Raw genomic sequence first — 15,964 nt, forward strand, 5'->3', positions numbered from 1 at the left:
ATTCAGGAGAAGAGCTCTCTTGTTAGGGGTAGATTTACAGACCCAAGAAACCTTGCTAAAATACATTGGTGGCTTGCATAGCTACCTTAGACACACCATCTTGATGTTTAACCCTACTAGCCTGGACGAGGTTTGTGTCCAAGCTACCCATTTAGAGGCAAGGGGAAAAAACACTTTTGAAGAGGGTAGAAACAAGCCCCCCAAGGGGAAAAACAAAGAGAAAACCTCCCAGGGAAAGGGAAAAAAGAATGCATCTATCAAACAGGAGAGTGAGAAAGTGATCTGTAAACACTATTCTAAACCAGGCCATGAGGAGAAAAACTGTTGGAAATTACATCCTGAAAAAAGACCTCAATCTAACAAATCCAAAGGGAAACAGAAAATTGCTGCTACTACATCTACACCACAGGATTTAGGGGAAGATTCAGGTGATGAAACCAAAATTGCAACCATGGGTTTGAAAAACTTGAAGGGAAAAGAAATTGAAACTCAAGCCAGCACTAGTACCTCAAACTGCTATGTACAAGCTCCTAATGAGGAAGAAAGAATTGAACTGTTTCATGTGAGGGTGATTTCAAAACATACTAAAATTGACACACTTTTTGATAGTGGGTCACAAGCAAACCTTATATCAGAGGACTTGGTCAAGCAGCTTAAACTTGAGACCATTCCACATCCGAAGCCATATCCACTTGGATGGATTTGCAAGGATACAAATTTACAAGTTTCAAGAAACTGCACATTGCGCTTTGCAATTACTGCACATTTTATTGACACAGTTGAACTTGATGTGGTACCTTTTTATATAGCAGGAATTGTTTTGGGAAGTCCTTACTTGTTTGACAGGAAAGCTATCTTTCATCGCCATGAAAACAAATATCATCTTTTCAAAGATGGCAAGGAGTTCATTGTTAGAGCTCATCGCAAGAAGACAAATATAACGATGGTGAATGCAGGACAGGTAAAAAGGCTGGTCAATTCAAGTAAGAATTTTTTTCTTCTTATGATTAAGCCCAAGGTTGATGTGAATCATGAGTCATTTGACAATTGTGATCCAAAACTTAAATCAGATCTATATGATGTAGTTGATGCATATCATGAGATGTTTCAGGAGCCAACAGGTTTGCCTCCTAAGAGGGAGATTCAGCATGAAATCCATTTGCATCCAGATTGTCCTCTTCCAAACATAGGCATGTACCACATGTCTATTATGGAGAATGTTGAACTAAAGAAGCAAATCAAGGACTTGTTGGACAAGGGTTTCATAAGACCAAGTACTTCGCCATGTGGGTCACCGATTGTATTGATTCCAAAGAAAGATGGCACTTGGCATATGTGTGTTGATTTCAGGGCCTTGAACAAAATAATGGTAAAGAATCGTTACCCACTCCCAAGGATAGATGATTTGCTAGATCAGTTGAAAGATGCTCGATATTTCACTAAGCTAGACTTGCGCAGTGGATATCATCAAGTAAGAATTGAAGAAAGTGACATTTGGAAGACAGCCTTTAAAACCAAACAAGGACTCTTTGAGTAGCTTGTGATGCTGTTTGGTTTGTGCAATGCACCTGCAACTTTCATGCGGGTAATGGATGATGTCTTGCATCCTTTTCTTGATGATTTCGTTATTGTCTACTTAGATGACATCTTAATTTTCAGCAAGTCTAGAGAAGATCATGTCATGCATGTTATGAAAGTACTTGATGTTTTGAAGAAGAATCAGTTATTTCTTAAAATGTCAAAGTGTGAATTTGGAAAGACTTCTTTGGTTTATTTGGGACACATAGTAGGAGGAGGTGCTTTGAGAATTAATCCTGCTAAGATTGAGGCTATTGTGAAGTGGCCTACTCCCAAATCCATAACAGAGGTAAGAAGTTTTTTGGGTGCAGCTCAATATTGGAGGAAGTTTATCTCTAACTTCTCTTCTATAGCAGCTCCTATGCATGCAGTGACAAGTGTGAAGCATGCTTTCCAATGGGGAGGCAAGCAGCAAAAAGCTTTCAAATCTTTGAAAGAGAAGATTAGTTCAGCTCCAGTCCTTGCATTACCAGATTTGAGACAGCCATTTGAGATACAAACCGATGCTAGTGATTATGCCATGGGTGCAGTTCTTCCACAACATGGTAAGCCTATTGCTTTTCATTTTGAAACTTTTAATGGTGCTATTGTAAATTATCCTACATATGATAAGGAGTTGTATGCGTTGGTACAAAGCATCAAAAAGTGGAAACACTATTTGATGGGCAAAGAAACTATTATACATACCGACCATCAGCCCTTACAGTACTTGCAATCACAAAGCAAGTTACAACAGTCACGACACTTCAGATGGATGGGCTTCTTGCAACAATTCCATTTGGTAATAAGGTACAAGAAAGTACTTTGAATAAGGTTGTTGATATGCTTTCAAGGCCTATTATTGGTGTTGTTACTTTACTTAAGAATGATTCCATTGTACATGATAGTTACATAGAACAATATGCATCTGATGATGACTTTAAAGATGTGTATGCTAACTTGAGTAAAGGGAATCATGTAGAGGAAAATGACTATCACATACATAACAATTTTCTATTTCATTTGGGCAAGTTGTGTATACCACAGGGGGAGAGGATAAATGTCATAAGAGAAGCTCATTCTTCTCTTATTGTTGGCCATTTTTGTGTGAGCAAAACAGTTGCACATCTACAGAGGTATTGCTATTGGCCTTGCATGGTAGATTTTGTTTCAAGGTTCATAAGAGGATGTTCATTATGTGCTACAAGCAAGCCTAGCAATAGGAAGCTTGGTTTGTATACTCCTTTGTCGGTACCTTCTAGACCATGGGAGAGCATCTCTATGGATTTTGTAGGAGGTTTGCCAAAATCTAGAAAGCAGCATGATTATTTATATGTAGTAGTTGATCGTTTCAGCAAAATGTGTATACTTATGCCTTGTAAGAAAACTATAACTGTTGAACAAACTGCTGAATTATTTTTTCATCATGTATGGATTCACTTTGGTTTGCCTACTTCCATTATTAGTGACAGGGATTCCAGATTTTTGGGGAATTTTTGGTCCAACCTATGGGAGATGATGGACACAAAGTTGAAGAAAAGTACTGCTTTCCATCTGCAAACAGATGGAAAAACCGAAGTTGTGAACAGAACCATTGTGCACCTCTTGAGAGGTTATTGCAGCAAGCATCCCAAGCTTTGGGATGAACATTTGCACTACATACAGCATGCTTACAATCGTGCCAAGCACTCTTCCACAAACACCTCACGGTTTGAAGCTTGTTTTGGTTACTTGCCAAAATCACCTCTTGATTTCATTCTTGAGAAAGATGTCGCCATTGAGGGACATAGTGATATTGACAAAGCTCGTTCATTCATTGAAAGAATTCAGCAAATACATCAGGAAATTCAAGAACAGCTTGAGAAGAGTCAAGGCAAGTACAAGGAAAGACACGACAAGCATAGAGTCGATCACAAGTTTCAAGAAGGGGATGAGGTATGGATGTACATTAGTAAGGAAAGGATGCAAGGAGAAGGTAAAAATTTGAAGCCTATTCGTTATGGTCCATTCAAAATCCTCAAGAAGGTTGGAAATAATGCTTTTCAATTAGATTTGCCTTCCTACGTGCAAATGTATTCTGTTGTCAATGTGGAGAACTTACATTTGTATGAACCTCCTTTGATTGTTGATCATGAAAGTGCTATTTAGCTGCCATCTATAGAAGATTTCTCGCCAGAATTCTTAGATGAGCTGAAAGAAGATACAATCCTTGACAGAAGGACACGCACTTCAAGGAGGGGCAGTGTAGATTATGTTCAGGTTGGTTTCAAAGGCAGCAAACCGAACAAGGCAAAGTGGATGGAGGTGGACAGAGTGAGGGAGCTGTACCCTCACCTTCTTAACAGGTAGTTGAAGGCTTTTTGGGTCCAAAAGCTTCCCAATGGGGAGGCGTGATCAGGTGTTCATGTCCTAAGTGTCGTAAAATGCTCAAAATTTAAAGTGCTTAGAACTAGTTCAAAGTGGAACGACTGGAAAGTGCTCGTTTTCCTGATTTCTGCGCCACAAACGGTTCGAAAAACGGTCGTCGTATGAGGAAGTTATCGCAAAAAGAAGAATTTGTCAATAACATTGGAATTTTGAAATTTTTCAAAAAAAAATTAAAAAGGAATATTCCCTTCTCACAGCCAATAGAAATCTACCACATGGCAGGCCCAGAGGCCGCCACGTGGTCCTCAGATGACGTCAGCAGACATATGGGCGCGTTGTAAAAAATTTTGGTTGGCATGGGCAAGGTTCAAACTCATGAACTACCTGCCACAAGCCCTCCGCCTTACCGTTAGGCTATGGAGGCGGTGTTTGTCATGTGGCGGATTTATGTGTTTAAAAACTTTAAATTTTCGTTCACTGGAAAGGAAAGGGGCCAGCCCCTCCCATACCATATGACCTTGGGCCGAGAACCGTGGGTCAAACCTAACTACCAGCGCGCAATCCAAGAATAACTGCAATGTGGTCACATGCGGAATTTGTGGGTAGTTAAGTAACAGTTAGACTGGTAGATTTTTTGGCGGTGGCACCAAATTTGGCAGATGCCCAGATTTGGCGGAGCTAACTGGACATTAACTAAAGTTAGCTGGAGTTCTTTTAGGCTAAACTGGAGGGGATCATTAAATGGCCATATCTTTAGCTAGGAAAGGCAGTTTTGGACGATTTTATTTTTGATTTTGGGTATTTTCGACCTTCTAAAGCCATTGGTGCAGGTCTTATAGCCATATGAGGTCATGTGCAGATTTTTTGGAGCCGTGAAAGTTCTAGGAGCCACCAGGGCCCAGTATTGTGAAGACTGTATAGGGTTGCAGGTATCCATTGGAGGTGATCCAATAGTCAATCCTAAAGGATTCAAGTGTTCTGAATCCATGTTTACCATCTATTTCACCTGTAGATGCTTCTATTCAGCTGTATATTCAATTTGAGCATTTAATGAAAATAAGGACAAGCCCATTTGGGAGCTTTGGACCCAGCAGACGTAGCCCAGGAGGGGTGAACTGCTTTATCAACTTCTTTTGCATCTGTGGTTGATTTATTTTGCAGAACAAATTCGTTTTAGTGTGTTAAACAGTAAAAGGAAATAAAGCTGCTATGCTTAAATGGGTCATGAACAGCTGAAAATTTCATTTGTTTTCTTTCTGCAAGACATGGAAGTCTTTTAAACATGTATATTTCTGAATTGAATACCTTGCAAACAATTTACAAGTAGTTTCAAATTCAGATCAGTTATCTTGCAAACCCTTGATCCCTAACGAACATTATGAAACCCTAGACATTTAACAATGTAATGACAAACCCTTTATTGATAACAAAGTCCTAAAATATGACAACCATATTGGCATATAAGATAATTGGTTGTGTAGCAGTTGGCATATATATATATATATATATATATATATATATATATATATATATATATATATTATTTATATGATATAACATATATAATAAAACTCTATATTAAACTTAATCTCACATAAATAAATATGGTCTTCATCTTAGCGTCCATTTTATCGACATTTGTTATGGTCCCCACTCAACACCGTCAACAATCATCCACCATTACAGATTATATATCAGTTTCATCAAAACCATATGTCGACTCCATTCCAGCATCTTGTCGGCTACATAAAAATCATGTTTTGTATTGTATACATATATGATTTGTTGGAAGATGAAATTATATACTCGAAGCACATTACAAAAGACAAGCAGATAACATAGGAAGACCTGTTCACATCTCATGAATGTTTATAGGATAAATAAAGTTGAAGAAAATACATTCTCGGGCAGCTGGAAGAGTACAATCCTTACGTGGCACAGATTTGCAGTCTCTGAATTAATACGGTTCCGCAGTTTCTGAAGTTGACACAGATCCACAGTCTCCGAATTAACACGGTTCCACAGTTTCTAAAGTTGAAACAGATCCACAGTCCCGAAAATTGATGCAGTTCCACAGTCCCTCCTTGGCACAGTTCCACAATCCTTTCTTAGCACAATTCTATAGTTTTTTTTTGGCATTATGGCATAGGTTTGGCACTATGGCACAGGTGTTGTCCTTGCTGGAAACTCACTCAAAGGGCAGATCACAGTTCAGACTCTCAAAATGAAAGAAAATGAGGTATACGCAGGTTCATCTTAACAAAATCGCGTATACATGCGAGTGTACCGATAAAAATGAGCGTATATGTATGCACACACTTTCATGCAAAGAAAATCGCGTACATGTGGGAAATCTTATGGTTGGTCCATGGTATTTAGTCTGTCATATTTGAACCTATGGTTTTGGTCCTTGGTATAGCATCCAAAGTGTTGAACCCAGGTATTGAGTCCCTAGTATTGGATCTCTATGGTTTTGGACAATGGTGTGAGTAAGGCCTAAGTCTATAAAATGGGAAGGAGATCATTTGGCAAGGGATGAACTGAAGCAATTGAATACCTTATGAAGAGAAAGATCGAGAATAATATCATTGGGTTATGGTGCATAACTAGATCTGAATCAAGGAGGAACTTGAGCGCAAGGAGAAGGATAAGTTCTATTGATGGGTCAAGATCTGAAGGCGGTTTGAAGAGAAGTATCTTTGTGAAATATTTGATCTATTATATTTGACACATGTCGTGATCTATAAATATGCTAATCTCGGTATAACTAATTTCTGAATAAGTAAAAAGATAAATTATCTTTTATAGATCTGTACGCAGGTTCAACGCAGCAGAGGCGTGTATACACGCTGGTTCGCTAACGTAAAATAGCGTATACGCTGGATGGCCTTGATACAGAAGCGTATGCATGCAAGTTACATATATTGAAGTAGCGTATATCTCATAAAATATGTTTTAGTTGCTTCTGTTTATTGCTGCAGTATTCTGGGTTCAGGATTGGTGTTTGGTTACTGGTACTGTTTTCTGGTTATAATATTCTGATAAGTTATTGGTTGATTCAATATTTGTTTGTACAAAGGAGTTTGATGTAGATATACTTTAATTTTTGATTGATATACATGGATCCAGTCTGAAAATTTATGAAACGAGGTCCCTGGAAGAAAAGAGAAGGTTGTAGCCTTCTGTAGGTCAGCACCTACGTACTAGTAACTCAGCTAGTACAAGAGCTAAGGGGGTTGTAGCTCCCTTCCAGGAGAAGCTGGAGAACGAGAGAAGGTTGTAGCCTTCTGCAAGTAGCAACCTGCATACTGGTATAAGACTTCACCAGTACAGAAACATTGTAAAAAGAAGTTTCTAATTGAAAGAAGATAGAGACGAATTACAGCAGGTGGTTTTCACCCACATTGGGTTTCCACCTTATATCTTGTGTTCTTATGTGTGATTGTCTGTTCTATTTTATCATTTCTAGTTACTGTTCATATGGTTTGATGCACAGATTAATGATCAACATCTGAAGAATAATTTAAATTACAAGTCTACTCATATACGCTTGTTTCCTTAACTGAAGTTGCGTACATACGCGGTATTTACTAACTGAAGTAGTGTATACAATTCTGTTTGTGAAATGAAAAATAATTGACCTGATAATACTGATTCACCCCCCCCCCCTCTCAGTATTATTTCCAACAATTGGTATCAGAGCAGGTCCTTTAGAAGAAGCTTGATCGCTTGAAGGAAGATCTATCATCATGAGCAACTACGAAAAAGAAGCATCAATCAGGCCACCAATTTTTGATGGAAGCAACTTCGTCTATTGGAAGGTAAGAATCACTGCCTATCTTCAATCTCTTGGTACAAAAGTTTGGGATATTGTGGAAACAAGATACACTTTTCCATCAGCAACTCCTACAGATACGGCTGGTAAGAAACAGTATGAAACAAATGCAAAGGTTGTCAATACTCTATTAAGGAGCCTATCTCAATCAGAATTTGTCAAGGTTATGCAGCTCAAAACCGCAAAATAAATATGGGAGAATATCATTCTGAGCTATGAAGGAGATGAATAGGTAAAACGAGCAAAACTACAAACTCTCATAATTCAATATGAAAATCTCTGAATGTACAATGATGAAAGTGTGGCTAACTATTTCCTACGTATAGATGAGATTGTTAATTGTATGAAAAATTTGGGTGAAGAAATAAAAGAAGTTGTTTTGGTTGAAAAGGTTATAAGATCTTTGTCTTCTATGTTTGAATCAAAAGTTTCCTCCATAGAAGAAAAATAGAATCTACAAAGCCTTACCATGTCACAGCTACACGAAACCCTAACCGCTTACGAAATGAGAAAAGGGGGACCATCAGACAAGAGAGAAGCCGCATTCAAAGCCTCAGGAAAAGGATATTACAATGACTCAAGACATATGTCGGAAGAAGAGGAAGAATCAAATTTTGTCAAGAACCTTCAATGGGGTTCTGGAAGATTCAGAGGTAAGCTACCCTTCAAATGTTTTGCTTGTGGAAGAGTCGGTCACTATGCTGCCAAGTGTCCTCATAAAGATAAGATTGACAAAGGCAAGGAACCAGTTAGATGGAATAGAAAACAGAATGTAAGTAAGAAGAGCTATTACACACATGAAGACAATGATGGACTTTCAAATAGCAATGAAGATGAACAAGGTAATGATTATAGACTTTTGATGGCTTTTGAAGATGATGATTTCTTGGATGCTATAAATGAAGAAAGTCTTTATGAAGAAATTTCTAAACTCAAAATTTTCTTAGAAGAGAAAAATATGATTATAGATACTCTGACATTCCAACTTGCTGAAATGGAGAAACACAATGAAAAGTTAGAATGTGAATTTGTGGGACTTAGAAAGGACATTGAGAAAACGAAAGCTCTTAATCTTAGATTTGCTAAAGGATCTGAAACTTTAGATGAGATTATCAAAGTGCAATGTTCTCCTCTAATCAAGACAGGTCTTGGGTATACCAAAGAAACATCTCAAGCACAGAAGCCATCTACCTCCAAAAGTTATCTTGAAGCTGCAAGGAAAAGTGAACAGGTTGGCAATCGACAGCAAAGGCCCAATGGAGATCACCAGGTAAATCAGGGACAATTTAGTACTTCAAGAATGAACAGAAATCACCAATTAAATTGAGGGAAATCTACTTCAAGGATGAACAAAAGCTACAACCAACCACAGGTAAATCATTCTCAATTTACCTCAAGAATGAATGGCTATTACAATGGAAGGTTTGATGATTGCAGGAATTTATTCAATGGCCAATGTTTCTCTTGTCATTACTTTGGACATAAAGCAGCTCAATACGTTGCCTACAAGACCATCATGACCAGAGAAGCACGAAATCAAAGGAGTGTGCCTGGAATCATGAAAAGAACCTACAACAACTTTTCTGCTCTTGAAAATGAAATAGAATGTTCTATCTGTAACAACTTTGGTCATGAAGATTCTGAATGTAGGAGTAGGTTTCGGCAAACAACTCAAAAGGAGTAAGCTTCATTGAGCCCAAAAACATAGAGGAAGAAAGAACCGCAACCAGAAAGATGTGGTATAGCCTTATATGCGGAAGGACAGGAAAATCAGTGGTACATCGACAGTGGATGCTCGAAACATATGATAGGTGATAAAGAAAAACTTCAATCATATAGCACCTTAGAAAAGGAAAATAAGGTCTCATTTGGAAATGACACCCTTGCATTCATAAAAGGTAAAGGTTCAGTTTTTTTGAAAGAAAAGGTTAAAGTTAGGAATGTTATGTATGTTGATGGCTTAAAGCATAATATATTAAGTGTCAGTCAAATGTGTGATCAAGGAAATGAGGTAATATTTCGATCAAATGGATGTATTGTTCATGAGATTGATACAAGAGAAACAGTGATCAAAGGCATAAGAACTCCAAATAATTTATACATACTCAAGGGAGGACAACATCAATGCTATCTTAGCAAGAATTATGAACACTGTTTATGGCATAGAAGATTGGGGCATCTAAGCTTCTCTCAGATAAGGAAATCATGTAAATATCAGGCAGTTCGTAATCTCCCTGACATCAGAATTCTAGACAATACAATATGCAAATCATGTCAGTTTGGTAAGAAAACCAAAACGAATTTCCAAGAAGGAAGGATCAGCTAACAGGCCACTTGAACTTGTCCATACTGATGTATGTGGACCATATAGGAAAAGGTCACCTCGAGGAGAAGAATATTTTATATTTTTCATTGACGACTTTTCAAGGATGTGTTGGTTAGGACTTATGAAGCATAAAGACGAAGCTTTCGAAAAGTTCAAAGCCTTCAAAGCCTTAGTTGAAAATGAATCAGTTCGTAGAATTAAATGCCTCAGGTCTGATAGAGGTGGGGAACATGGAATAAGAAGGGAATTCTCTACTGCAAGGACTCCTCAGCAAAATGGAGTAGTGGAAAGGATGAACAGAACAGTTCAACAAATGGCTCATGCTATGCTTGATGAGTCTGGAACTCCCGCAACCTTCTGGGGTGAAGCCGCATTTGCTACAGTTACTATTCTCAACAAGACAAACATCCGGGTAAACAGCACTCAGACTCCTCATGAACTCTGGTATGGTAAGGCTCCCATGGTAAAATACTTCAAAATTTTTGGGAGCAAATGCTACATCAAAAAGACTGATGAAAACCTTGGCAAGTTTGAACCTAGAGCAGATGAAGGCATTCTCCTTGGTTACTCTCCCCACAGCAAAGCATATAAGTGTTACAATAAAATACTTGGAAAAATTGTTGAAAGTATTGATGTAGTGGTTGATGAAGAAGGAAACATTCCAAGGCAAGTAAAATCTGAAGAGTTCGAAGATGATGAGGACTATCCTTCTACAACAAATTAGACTCATGATGAAGAAGAAACCCATGAGGCACCAGAAGAACAGATAAGGATAGAAGAAAAGACTCCATCCAGGTACATTTAGAAGAATCATCCAGAAACTCAAATTTTGGGGAAAAAGGAGGCAGGTGTACAAACAAGAAGAACCATTTCAGAAGCTTCAAGTTATCTAGCATTACTCTCCTCCACTGAACCACAAAATGTAAGAGAGGCATGCAAAGATGAATGTTGGGTAAAGGCCATGGAGGAAGAACTTGAGCAGATTGAAAAGAATAACACTTGGGAGTTGGCTCCTAGACCAAAATATAAGAATGTCATAGGAACAAAATGGATATTCAAAAATAAGCTAAATGAAAATGGAGATGTGATTAGGAATAAGGCCAGACTTGTTTGTAAAGGGTATGCTCAACAGGAAGGCATAGACTTTGAAGAAAATTTTGCACAAGTTGCCAGACTTGAGGCCATAAGGATGTTCCTTGCTCTTTCTAGCTTCCAGAAGTTCAAAGTATTTCAAATGGACGTGAAGTCTACTTTTCTAAATGGAGACTTGGATGAAGTAGTGTATATTGAGCAACCAGATGGGTTTATCCTTGGAAATGATCCAAAGCTTTTATGCAGACTCAAAAAGGCTCTCTATGGCCTTAAACAGGCTCCAAGGGCTTGGTATTATCGCTTGGATAAGTACTTCCATCAACAAGGTTTTACAAAAGGTTCCACAGATAGCAATGTATATACAAAAGTTGACAATGATAAGTTTCTAATACTTGTTGTTTATGTTGATGATATCATCTTTGTAGCAATGAAGAAGACATGAGTCAAAATTTTGCCTTGGTAATGCAAAAAGAGTTTGAAATGTCCATGCTTGGTGAGCTCACATATTTTCTTGGTTTACAAGTCCAACAAAACAAAGACGGCATTTTTCTATCACAAACCAAGTATCTCAAGCAGATCTTGAAGAGATATGGGATGGAGGATTCGAAACCAATATGTACCCCTATGGTAATAGGATGCAGCCTCAGTGCAAATGATGAATTAGCAACAGTACATCAACCAACCTATAGATCCATGATTGGTAGTCTGCTCTATCTAACAGGTACACAACCAGATATTATGCATGCAATGGGAATAGTTGTAAGGTTTCAGGCAAATCCAAAGGAAACTCATCTTCAGGCAGTTAAGAAAATTTTTAAGTATCTTCAAGGAACTCAAAACTATGGCTTATGGTATCCTAGAAGTACAAATCTCACACTTCATGCATATACAGATGCATATTGGGCAGGAAGTGTGGATGACAGAAAAAGCACCAGTGGTGGTGCATTCTTCATGGGTCCTAGGTTAGTATCTTAGTTCAGCAAGAAAGAGAGTTCAATTGCATTGTCTACAGCTGAAGCAGAATATGTAGCTGTTGCATCTTGCTGCACACAACTCCTTTGTATGATGCAAACATTACAAGACATGCAAATCACTTGTACTCCACCCATCCCCATTCTATGTGATAATACAAGTGCAATTAGCATTTCAAAAAATCCAGTTATGCATTCAAAGACCAAGCACATACCTATCAAATATCATTTTCTCCGAGAACAAGTGCTTGAACAAAAGGTCAAGTTGGAGTATGTTCCCTCTAAGGAACAGGTTGCTGATATACTCACCAAACCACTGCCCAGGGAGACATTTGAATACCTCAGACAGAAGCTGGGAGTAGTTGATGCATCATCTTGCTGTTGAAACTTGTATGTTCCAGAGAATAGTGGTTGTATGCAAGTTTAATGAGGACAATCCACGTACATAAGCCGGTTTATGTGAATACAGTCGCATATATGATTGTTTGAAGGAAAGCAGTGTGGTCAAACTCAAGTTGGGAAGAGTCTGATATGGGTCTGGCAAAGACTATCTGGCACAGGTTTAGGGGGAGCATATATTCTTCTAATAATACATTGTTGGCATTATCTTAGAAGATTTTGGTTTGCATTCACAGTTGTTTTGGTTTCAGGTGGAGAGGGATATTATGGTTGTTGATCTGAATGATGATTGACAGATGTTGTTGATGACTTTCATAGAATTGTCATAGATATTTCGTCTCTATGTCATGTATATATTTTATTATCAAGGTCATGGAGCGGCCTATTTTGGTTTCCCCACTATGCCTGGGATGAATGATGTAATGTGCTTATTTGTCATGTGTAAACTTCTGGTATATCCCCACTTGGTTGGGAGATGGATGTATGTTTAAGTCTTTGGTGATAGGAAGGTCTTTTATAATGTATAAAGTCATGTTTCTTGTGTAGATCAGCTTCTTGCAGACCTTGCCTACAGTCAGGGGGAGCGTGGATAGCACAGCAGAGCAGAGGATTCAGCATGTATTCAGGGGGAGTATAACCCTTTACCCTTGATGCCAAAGGGGGAGAATGTTTTTGAGTGACTTGGGGTTGCCATCAAGTCCAAAGGGGGAGATTGTTGGCATTATGGCACAGGTTTAGCACTATGGCACAAGTGTTGTCCTTGATGGCAACTCACTCAAAGGGCAGATCACAGTTCAGACTCTCAAAATGAAAGAAAATGAGGTATACACAGGTTCATCTTAACAAAATCGCGTATACACGCAGGTGTACTGATCAAAATTCGCGTATACATATGCATGCACTTTCATGCAAAGAAAAGTGCGTACATGTGGGAAATCTTATGGTTGGTCCATGGTATTTAGTCCATCATATTTGAACCTATGGTTTTGGTCCTTGGTATTGCATCCAAAGTGTTGAACACAGGTATTGAGTCCCTAGTATTGGATCTCTATGGTTTTGGACCATGGTGTGAGTAAGGCCTAAGTCTATAAAATGGGAAGGAGATCATTTGGCAAGGGATGAACTGAAGCAATTGAATATCTTATGAAGAGCAAGATCGAGAATACTGTCATTGGGTTATGGTGCATAACTAGATCTGAATCAAGGAGGAACCTGAGCGCAAGGAGAAGGATAAGTTCTATTGATGGGTCAAGATCTTAAGGTGGTTTGAAGAGAAGTATCTTTGTGAAATCTTTGATCTGTTATATTTGACGCATGACGTGATCTATAAATATGATAATCTGGGTATAACTAATGTCTGAATAAGTAAAAAGATAAATTATCTTTTATAGATCTGTACGCAGGTTCAACGCAGCAGAGGCGCGTATACACACTGGTTCGCTAACGTAAAACAGTGTATACGCTGGATGGCCTTGATACAGAAGCGTATGCACGCAGGTTACATATATTGAAGTAGCGTATATCTCATAAAATATGTTTTAGCTGCTTCTGTTTATTGTTGTAGTATTGTGGGTTCAGGATTGGTGTTTGGTTACTGGTACTGTTTTCTGGTTACAACATTCTGATAAGTTATTGGTTGATTCAGTATTTTTTTGTACAAAGGAGGTTGATGCATCCAGTCTGAAAATTTATGAAACGAGGTCCCTGGAAGAAAAGAGAAGGTTGTAGCCTTCTATAGTTCAGCACCTACATACTAGTAACTCAGCTAGTACAAGAGCTAAGGGGGTTGTAGCTCCCTTCCAGGAGAAGCTGGAGAACGAGAGAAGGTTGTAGCCTTCTACAGGTAGCAGCCTGCGTACTGGTATAAGACTGCACCAAGTTTCTAATTGAAAAAAGATAGAGACGAATTGCAGCAGGTGGTTTTCACCCACATTGGGTTTCCACCTTATATCTTGTGTTCTTATGTGTGATTGTCTGTTCTGTTTTACCGTTCCTGGTTACTGTTCATATGGTTTGATGCACAGATTAATGATCAACATCTGAAGAATAATTTAAATTACAAGTCTGCTCATATACGCTTGTTTCCTTAACTAAAGTTGTGTACATACGTTGTATTTACTAATTGAAGTAGCATATACAATTTTGTTTGTGAAATGAAAAATAATTGACCTGATAATATTGATTCACCTCCCCCCCCCTCTCAGTATTATTTCCAACATTTTTTTTACCTAGCAAAGTTCCACAGCACCGTATTGACGTAGTTACACCATTCCTCAGTTTCTATTTTTTGTTTTCGTTTTTTGCATGGTCAGAGCAACTCTAAGGGTAGCTCCTCATTGTCACAACTCCTTGGTCCCCACAGTGTCTTTGGTCTCCACAAGGTGACAACTCCTTGGTCCCCAGGACAGCTGCCAAAAATGGTGGACACTATCGTCATCAACCATCATGATACATGAGCCTTTTGGGGCCCCCAATTTTGCTTGGGATCTAAATAGGGTACTGTTATGATCCTATACCAATAGGTGTCATATTTCATGATTAACTTGATGAGCTCTGTAATATGGTCATACCTTTTCTTGTTGCAAAGGTTTGCATATTGTCGAAAAATCAAAAAAAAAATTAAAAAATGTAAAGAGGGTATACCCTAAAAGAAAAATCAAAGGGTGAAAAGAATAAAATGGTCAAAAAATGAGAAGACATGAACCCCAAACAAGAATAGACCAGGAAAGTGTGCAAGTCTAAATGCCACTACTATTTCAGTTTCTGTAATAAGAAATTGTGTGCAACTTGTTACACTTATGCCACAACTGATGAAGAGTCAAACTGTTTAAACTTGGCTCATTCATTTTTCAATTTCATGCTGTAAAGATAGAGAATACAATCTGACCAAACTGTGTAATCTTGGCAGATAAGTAGATAGGTAGAGTGAATAAAAGGAGCTCAATAGTTTAATCTGAACCCTTGGATGTAATAAGGTTAGACTTAGATAGATTTCTATATGTAAAAGAAAAAGTGTGATAAGGGTTTGCCAGTTCAAATGCATCCTAATAAAGAAGAAAAAAATGTCAGGCTAAAGTAGGTAGGGTAGGTAGATGATGTTGCAGAATGATACTTGTGATGAAAAAATGCTTCTAAATGAGTTGATCTTTTACTTTTATCACAAGTGCAAGGCAGACATTTTACTTGATGCAGTTCAAGCAAAACAAGGTTAAATAACTAATTCCCCTTTACATTTTCCCCTAATTATTCACTAATTTCCCTAAGTATTAATAACTTTGAAAATCAAAGGGGCTCAGAGCATTTCTCTGACTTCTGGAGGGACCAGACCCTCAGCCCAATGATCTAAAAGCCTAGGTACTCAAAAATCATCCATCCATCATTCATTTCATTTCATAAATTTTGCTTAAGTGAAAAACC

This window comes from Pinus tabuliformis, chromosome 3_1 (genome assembly GCF_031772625.1).
Source record: "Pinus tabuliformis cultivar Carrire ecotype Pingquan chromosome 3_1, CPIR1, whole genome shotgun sequence".
Taxonomy (NCBI): Eukaryota; Viridiplantae; Streptophyta; class Pinopsida; order Pinales; family Pinaceae; genus Pinus; species Pinus tabuliformis.